We start from the raw sequence: 8,485 nt of genomic DNA, 5'->3' as shown, positions 1-8,485 counted from the left end.
TCACAATCACACAGACACAAATTCACACACACACACAATCGCACAGACACAAACTCACACACACTCACAATCACACAGACACAAATTCACACACACTCACAATCACACAGACACAAACTCACACACTCACAATCACACAGACACAAACTCACACACACACTCACAATCACAGACACACACTCACAATCACACAGACACAAACTCACACACTCACAATCACACAGACACAAACTCACACACACTCACAATCACACAGACACAAACTCACACACACTCACAATCACACAGACACAAACTCACACACACACTCACAATCACAGACACACACTCACAATCATACAAACTCTCAATCACACAAACTCACTAACAATCACACACCCACAATCACATTGACACAAACTCACACAATCACACAAACTCACTAACAATCACACACTCACAATCACACATACACAAATTCACACACTCACAATCACAGACACACACTCACAATCATACAAACTCTCAATCACACAAACTCACACTAACAATCACACACTCACAATCACAGAGACACTGTTTTTCTTTGACACATTTCCTCTTCTCCCTGTGTTTACTTTGAATGCCCCGAGTCCGGGTGTATGACAGTCTGAGTGGTCTCTTTTTTCAGCTTCTCTGTAGTTTCATACATTTTCACATAATAATCTAGTTAAAGTTGTGTTTCTTTTTTGGCAAGTGAGTTTGCCAGCAGGTTTTGATGTGTATTAAAGTTTGATTTTTGGTGTTTTATATTTTTTGGGCTGAACACAACCCAGATCATTTTGTCAGGGCCTGTCACATGTTGTAACCTAGGAATTGGTTTATGTGCAAAATAATTGCAACAATGTAATAAATGTATTGGTTTTAATTAATATGATTTTGGATAATCCTAATTTATTATATTTTTAGTTAAAGGGTGATGTATTTAATTTTCCAAAGAATTAATTTATTATTGTTTTAGTTCAAGGGTTATTTATTTTATTTTAAAGACCTTATTTATTGTTTTATTGAAAATATTATTATTTAACATATCTGAATTTGAACATTGCTGTTTTATATTATGTTGTGTCTATTTTGTACCATTTGTGTTGCTCTAAATATTTCAAAAATAAATCTGGAGAAACTCAGTACTTGTACTCTTGAGTACTCGAGTAGTCTTTTCACTGCATACTTTTTTACTCTTACTCGAGTAATTATTTTCATGAGTACTTTTACTTCTACTTGAGTAATTATTATCTTAAAGTAATAGTACTTTTACTTGAGTCTTTTTTTTGGCTACTCTACCCACCTCTGACTGGGAGCTAATGAAGGGAGGCTAAAACAGGAGTGATGTGGTCTCTCTTTTTAGTTTTGGTGAGGAGTCGGGCTGCTGCGTTCTGGACCAGCTGTAACTTGTGTAGACTCTGTTGATATAGACATGTGTACTGAGAGTTACAGTAATCTAAACGAGAGGAAATAAAAGCATGTATTACTGTCTCTAAGTTGTTCTACATGAAACTGAACCAGCGTTGTAGAGTCACTTCTATCCTAATAAACTTTAGAAGTCAAGGCAGAATTGTACAGGTATTTTTACTCTCTTTATTATTTGCATCCATGTTTGCTGATATTCTTCCTCTGCCTCCTCAAACTACATTTCTCTGTGTTTTACTGCCACCAACAGTCCATCAGTGGAATAGCATGAAGTCTGTGAAATAAGTGTGTATACAGTTTATACAGTGACAATAAGAGGGTTATGAGAGGATTCTAGATTTAAGTTTAGTCAGTAAGAGGACAAAGGATTTCCAAACTGGTTATGGTTTTCCACCTTGAAACAGGGTTATTGACTCTTCAGAATCAGAATAAAAACACAAGATCTCCTGCTGACAGCTTAAAAAGAATAAGATAGAAATATAAAAAGCAATAAAAAATATATAATAGAATATAAAACACAAAATGTGCAATGGAGGAGTTGTGCAGATGTGCATGATTTGCAGTCTAAAACAGAGTGCAATGTAAACAGAAAATATAAAAGTCCAGTGAGCGTTAATGTAACGCATCAAATCAGTTTCAGCCTTCACATTACTGTCGTGTACTGAGCTCAACTGTACTTTTGACACAAACAGGCAGCACTTCTATACAGAGATGTTCCTAAATCAAAATTTGGTCGCATAGGCTGAATGTGCGACATTTTACACATACTGTAAATATAGCAGAAATCCAGTATATCCTCTGTCATAGGCGTAATTTATAGGGGGGGTGGGTGGGTTGCAACCCACCCAATAATCCAAACCAGCCACCACAACCCACCCAATATGATATCATAATTATTGATAATAAATATCAATGAATGAAGGTGAAAGTAGCAGCAAAAGCAGGGAAGACAGAGGGATCAGAGAGAGAGAGAAGGCACAGGTGACCATGTAATAAGGTCAAAGAGTTCAAATGTTGTTGTTAAGCAGCTAAAAACATAGTTTTAGTTATCCATTTACCAGACGTGGGAAATTCAAATTTAGGAGCGGCTCACTTCACCAGGTAAACTCGAGGAGCGGCTGGCTTGACCGCAGTTGCAGAGCCGAAGTGAAGTGTCGGGAAAGGAAAAGACGGTTCAAACCATCCGTGCCTTCTTTAACCCGGCTTCAGAGGAATACCTAGAGTGTTGCTTCATGCAGTTCACGGACACATGGCTGAATGACCTCACTCGTAGATGCTGCGTGATTGGAGGGGCAGTGTTAGACAGGTTTATACCTCTAAACAGCCAGATCACTTCCGCTTGTCACTCATTTCACAGAATGGGGCCCCTCGTGCTTCTCTTCTTTTCTCTGCTGCATTTATGTGCGACACAAGGTAAGAACTTTATTTAGTGTATGTTTCCTGTTGTTGAAGTTTCTTTTGTAAATATCTGTACTTCTGCACGGCTTTAATGATAGTTAGATCTAACAATGTAATCTGTTTTTTCATTAATGCAACACTGAGAGTTTATACAAGGCCTTCATACTTTAAACTGGTGGTGTGGTGTGGTGTGGTGTGGTGGTGTGGTGTGGTGTGGTGCGGTGTGGTAAACTACTGCCTACAAGTAATACATTAAGAAAAAAATAAAGGCCAGCAAATATATATATTTTTTTTACAATTTCTCAATTTCCTGATCTGATGACATGATCAAATCTGTGACTTAAATGTGTTATTGATTAAACAGAACATAATGCCTCCTCAATTAAATGTACTGTAACACATGTGTATAGGACACAAAAACAAAATTTGTTATTTTGGCCGGTAAAAAAATAGATGTATAATGTTTGGGCGGTGAATGTTTTCATCTGCCGGCCACCTTGGACGGTGAGTCAAAAAGTTAATTTTGGACCCTGGGCGGTAGTAACATCAGTAGGGACCTAGGTTGTATGGGAGTTCATCTGTTGGAGATGTTCCAGGTCTCTTTCCGGCCAAATTGCTCTGATCCCTCAAGCTACTTACAGCTTTCATCCATGTGTCCGCAGGCTTCACAAAATCCCTGTGCACATACATCCTTACATCCCATCATCCTTTCCTCTACCCTTCCTTCACTCTTTCACACAAACCCGACTCCAGTTATGTTCTGTTCTGACATTTTATTATCACTGAAAGGGACATTTGATTTAAAGCATCGTACAAGAGCACAGCAGATAATGACATACGACGTGCAACACAACCTGACAGAATACTAGAGAAAGGAAAATATTATTGTACGTTAAAACAATACTAAGAGCATTAATTACAATAGGAATATATAAAACTTGTATCTGCTTCTGCTCCTACTGCTCACTCAAGCAGCTGCTCAGGGATCCTCAACACCTAATCAAGTCGGCTTTCTTCATCCTCTTCCAATTCAAACTGATCATCCCCTAACAGCTATGACGCGCTCCCTGTGTTTCAGTCCCACTCTGACATCTCTCTATTAGTGCACGTTCAAAGGTCCTGTTTTTGCATGTTTGTATTTCTGGCCTTTGTGTGTGAGTAGCATGTCTCAATATCAGAGTGTAAATTAAAGTATATTAAAACATTCATTCCTGTTTTAGGTTTGTATTTTTAACCTTCAGTCAGGTGATCATTCTCTGTGTTTGTCAAGAACTTTAAGATACAAGTAAACAAGTGATACATTATTAACATGGAAATATTGATTCAAGTGTTTTTTTAATCATACACATGATTTTTATTTCTCTTCTCTCTGCAGGGACTCCTGTGTTTGTGCAGACAGGAACAGATTTACTTCTGGAAGTGAAGAAACCTGTTGATCTGAAGGAGACAGATTTATTTACATGGAATGTCAATGGCAGTGATAATGCTGTGAGACTAATTAATGGTGATAAACCAACCATTTCCCAAAATTATAAATCAAGAGCAGAATTGTCTGCACAAAATCACTCTCTACTGTTAAAGAACGTACAAAAGGGGGACAGTGGAGTTTATAGAGCAAGTGTTTCTGCTGACAAAGAAATCACTGTAGCTGAATACAGCGTCACAGTTCTGGGTACGTTTCTTTAATTTGAAAATGTTGATACAAAGTCGTTCCCTGTTTTAAAAAAAGTCATCACACTTGCTTTGCTTCCTGCAGATCCAGTGTCTGGAGTGAAGCTGACAGTGAAACTCTGCAGCTCAGACTCCACTAAGGTCACAGTGATCTGCAGCACTGAGGACTCTCTCATCAGCAGCACGTTCACATGTGACACACAAACCTGCTCTCACAAGGGAGGAGCGAGCAGAGATCATCACACCTGGTGCTTCTCTGGACGTCTACCTGGAGAACGGCTCAGTCATCTGTAACCATAGCAACCAGGTCAGCTCTACAAGGGACATCCAAAAGATTGAAGAGTTTTGTAAAAAGCCTGAAGGTAAGAGTTAAAAACTACAACTTAACACTTATAAACAGTGTGGATTGTAGCCTAAATAAAAAACAACTGATGCTTTTTGTTGTTGTTGATGAAACAATGATATAAATATTCTCCATTGTGTTTCAGCTGTTGGTAGGAGATCATTTTGTTCATAAATTCTGAAGAAATAATTTCAGCAGAAACATTGTCATGATTTAAGACTAATCAGTGATAGTTTGTTAATCAATTAGCTTTAAAAAAATAAGTCAAAATAGTATTTTTTTATAACATTTAAACAACACACACAAAATATAAACGTACACATGACAGACCATTAACAAAAACCACAAGAAGAAAACAAAGACCAAACCAGTCATCATGTTCATCATTCTTCTAAACATGGCCTTAGTGCGATCCATCTCATTTCAGTCATTCATTGTTCCCTCTCTGTCTGTGATTACGCCCTCTAACCTATAAAATGAAATGAAACAGAGATTATTTGACATATAAATGGACTAGCATTAATTGTTTAAAAGCTAAAAACTGTCAATGAATTAATTTTGTGAGATTCAGATGTGTTATTAATCCCTGATGGTCAATTCAGTCTCACAGCCTTTAGAGTCTTATTAAAAGAAGTCAAGACAAAGTAAAGAGTTACATTTACATGCCAGTAACAACAGGTCACCAAAGGAGATAACAATCTATTTAAAGAAACACAATGTCAGAAATGTCTAAGGTGATCCTTAAAACCAGGAGGTGACTATCCTTCCATGTAGTTTTAAATTGTGACTTTAGGGCAGCATCCATTCAGGGTTGATTAGACCAATTTCATATTTTACTACAGATCAGGTCTGTGAGATTGAGTGGTTATAGTTCACTCTCAGGTATGCTGCAAGAGTTCAGCCAAGTATGAATTTCTAATCTGGCTTTTTTTTTTCTTTACAGCATTGAAAGGCAGCCAATATAAACTTATACTGATTGTTGTAACCATCGTCTTATCTCTTGGTGTTTTGGCTGTAATTGTAATTGGAGGATTATATTGTCATCGAAGGAGAAAACCAAGTAAGTTAAGTTTGCATTTAAACTGAATTTAAATGTGAAATCAGAAAATCTTTATTGTTTACATCAAACTGAATTGACCCTTTAGATGAGTACATTCTTCTCCCCTGTGTTGATGTTTTTATTATCATTCAAAAGACGTCCCTTATGAGTGAATCCTCTTATCAGGGCGATCTGATAAAGACAGCGCAGCAGTTACACTTAGAAGCCACACCTTAGAGTTAGAATAAATAAACGATTTACAATGTTAACAAAATAAATCACATGTAAAGAACTTTTAAAGGATGGCAATTCAAAACTGTTTATCATTTACAAAATATTAAAATGAGGCCCCATTATAAAATGTTTATGCATTTTGATTGCATTCATTACTATTAATAAATTAACAGAATACATTTTTCAATGTAGAAAAGTGACTCTCAAAATCACACCAAATAAATCCAGAAAAGAATCAGCTCCAGTAATGTTAATGTAGTTTCAACATGTTTCTTTATGACTGATCTGTGATCATGTGGATGAAAGACACCAAATCCCAGAATGCACAGCACCACAGGCCACTCCCACTAAGGTCTTCTAGTTCAGAATCAGAAATAATTTATTAATCCCAGAGGGAAATTCTATCAATACAGTTTCTCCAACATATAAAATATAGCAGTAGAAATAAAGTAATAAAAACATTTACAGACATATTTACTTCAACACATAAGACCATTTCCTCAACTGATTCAGAGATTTCTTCCAGAATTGATCTTGGAAATTCCTGACAGAAAACAGACTCTATGTCTGTGTCCATAGACAAACAGTGAAAGCACCGACACTACCAGTCCACCCCAGCTCGAGCCGCCGACAGGCAGGCCTTATGTCTCGGCTGCTGAGCTGGCAGCGGCCAGCGGTCTTGTGTCGCGGCGGCCCCAGCGCCTAGCGGTTAGCAGCCGTCTCGCCGCTATATTTGTATTTTCTCGCCATTATCAGCTTTCTCCATAGAGCCTGTTAGCATAGCTTCCAATCAATATGACGGACGTTAAGTTTCGATTCTGGGAGTGAGTTCCCACCCACTGATCTGTGATTGGTCTGTAGCTTCAGTGGTTGAAAATATGAGGAACTAGCGTTGTAGTTTCACACCGCTAGCAGCTTCCAGTGACACAAAAATCGTCATTTTGCGTCACTGGAAACTTCTTTTCAGACTCAGAAATACAAAGATTTCCCATCTCAGGGGAAAATGAGGGCGGGATGCACGACCATTCAAAAACACTACCAGGTTTCTAATGATACAAAGATTAATGCAAATGGGTGAAGTATCCCTTTAATGACCTGACTGTAACTGAGTCTTTGTGGGATGTTTTCTCAGTCACAAATCGGACAAATAATGTAGCAGTAGCTTTCTATTTGATAAATTGTACTAACATGCTTTTCAAGAAGTCTGGACTGAAGCAACAGTTTTTATCTTCTCACTTAATATGAAGGATTATATGTCTGTTAAGGAGTTCATGGGCTGTTATTTATTTCAGTGCTAATACATTATAATAGCCGAATTTGAAAATCGCATATCAAATAGCAAAATAACCATTCTTATGTTGTGTGTTAAAGTGAATACAGACCTCCCTCTGCAGCAGAGACCAACAAATGATGCCCCAGCTGGTCCTCCACCCTACATCTACTCCTTGTTGGGGCCTCCCATCGTCTCTGAAGCACCCACTCAGCCCAGAGACAACGCTCAGCCAGAGAGCTGACACATACAATAGAACTGTTTTGATGTAGATATTTTATTTTTTTAAATTAATTTACTGTATATATTTCAAATGCTACGTTCTATTTTTTTACATAGTTTTATTGCTAATTTGTGTTTTTGCTAATATTTGATCATCTTGATGCTTCTTATCAAATGTTTCTTTAAACCTTAATGTGAATAAAGCCTTTTTAATTTAAAGCTACAGTGAGGATCTTCTGGTTTGTGTCAACCTTATAGCACCTAGTAGATAAAAGAAAATAAAATAAATCTCATCCAGCTTTTATTTTAAAGCAAATGTATCACTCAACATGAACATTTAACATGCAGAATGTAAAAAAGGTAAGTTTGGCCTGACACCTCCTCCATAGTGACTTGTCCATGATGATCTCCTCAGCTTGTGTAGCTCATAAAGAGGCTTCAGTATTAATCTCAGTCTGTTACATAACCAGTTAATAACTCCTCACAGGAGCTTTAACAGACATTTAAAGAATGAGTGAATAAGTTTACTGCTTCACACTGAACTTCATGTCAGCAAAAAGAAACAATAAAACAAGTGAATTAACACCAAACACATCAAACTCTCTCACCTATTAGCCATTATCCATCCAATATATCGATGAGTACAATATATTTACAATGCTTTTGTTATTACTGAAGGTCCAGAAAGGAGGCTTCACATCATATTATAGAGTGAGAGTTTATTACTGAGGGTCCAATATGATGCTTGGACAAATACTGTGAAATATCATTGATTAATATTTTATAATTATCATTAATAATATTATAAATAGGACAAATGACATTACAAATACTGCATTTTATGTTTTTCTCCAGACAACATCCTCTAAAATGATAGCAT

General features: G+C 37.0%; 1 long non-coding RNA gene across 1 annotated transcript; it reads left to right on the top strand.

The window, feature by feature from the left end:
- The first annotated feature begins 2,548 nt into the window (after positions 1 to 2,548).
- On the top strand, positions 2,549 to 7,830 carry LOC114921197 (uncharacterized). The gene is made up of 5 exons (XR_010666319.1): positions 2,549 to 2,841; positions 4,202 to 4,498; positions 4,583 to 4,859; positions 5,784 to 5,900; positions 7,485 to 7,830. It is a non-coding gene; the product is annotated as an uncharacterized lncRNA (long non-coding RNA).
- The last annotated feature ends 655 nt before the right edge of the window (positions 7,831 to 8,485 follow it).

This window comes from Labrus bergylta, chromosome 4, assembly GCF_963930695.1.
Source record: "Labrus bergylta chromosome 4, fLabBer1.1, whole genome shotgun sequence".
NCBI lineage: Eukaryota > Metazoa > Chordata > Actinopteri > Labriformes > Labridae > Labrus > Labrus bergylta.
Note: the sequence above shows the minus strand (reverse complement) of the source record. Positions and strands in the feature narration are given on the sequence as shown.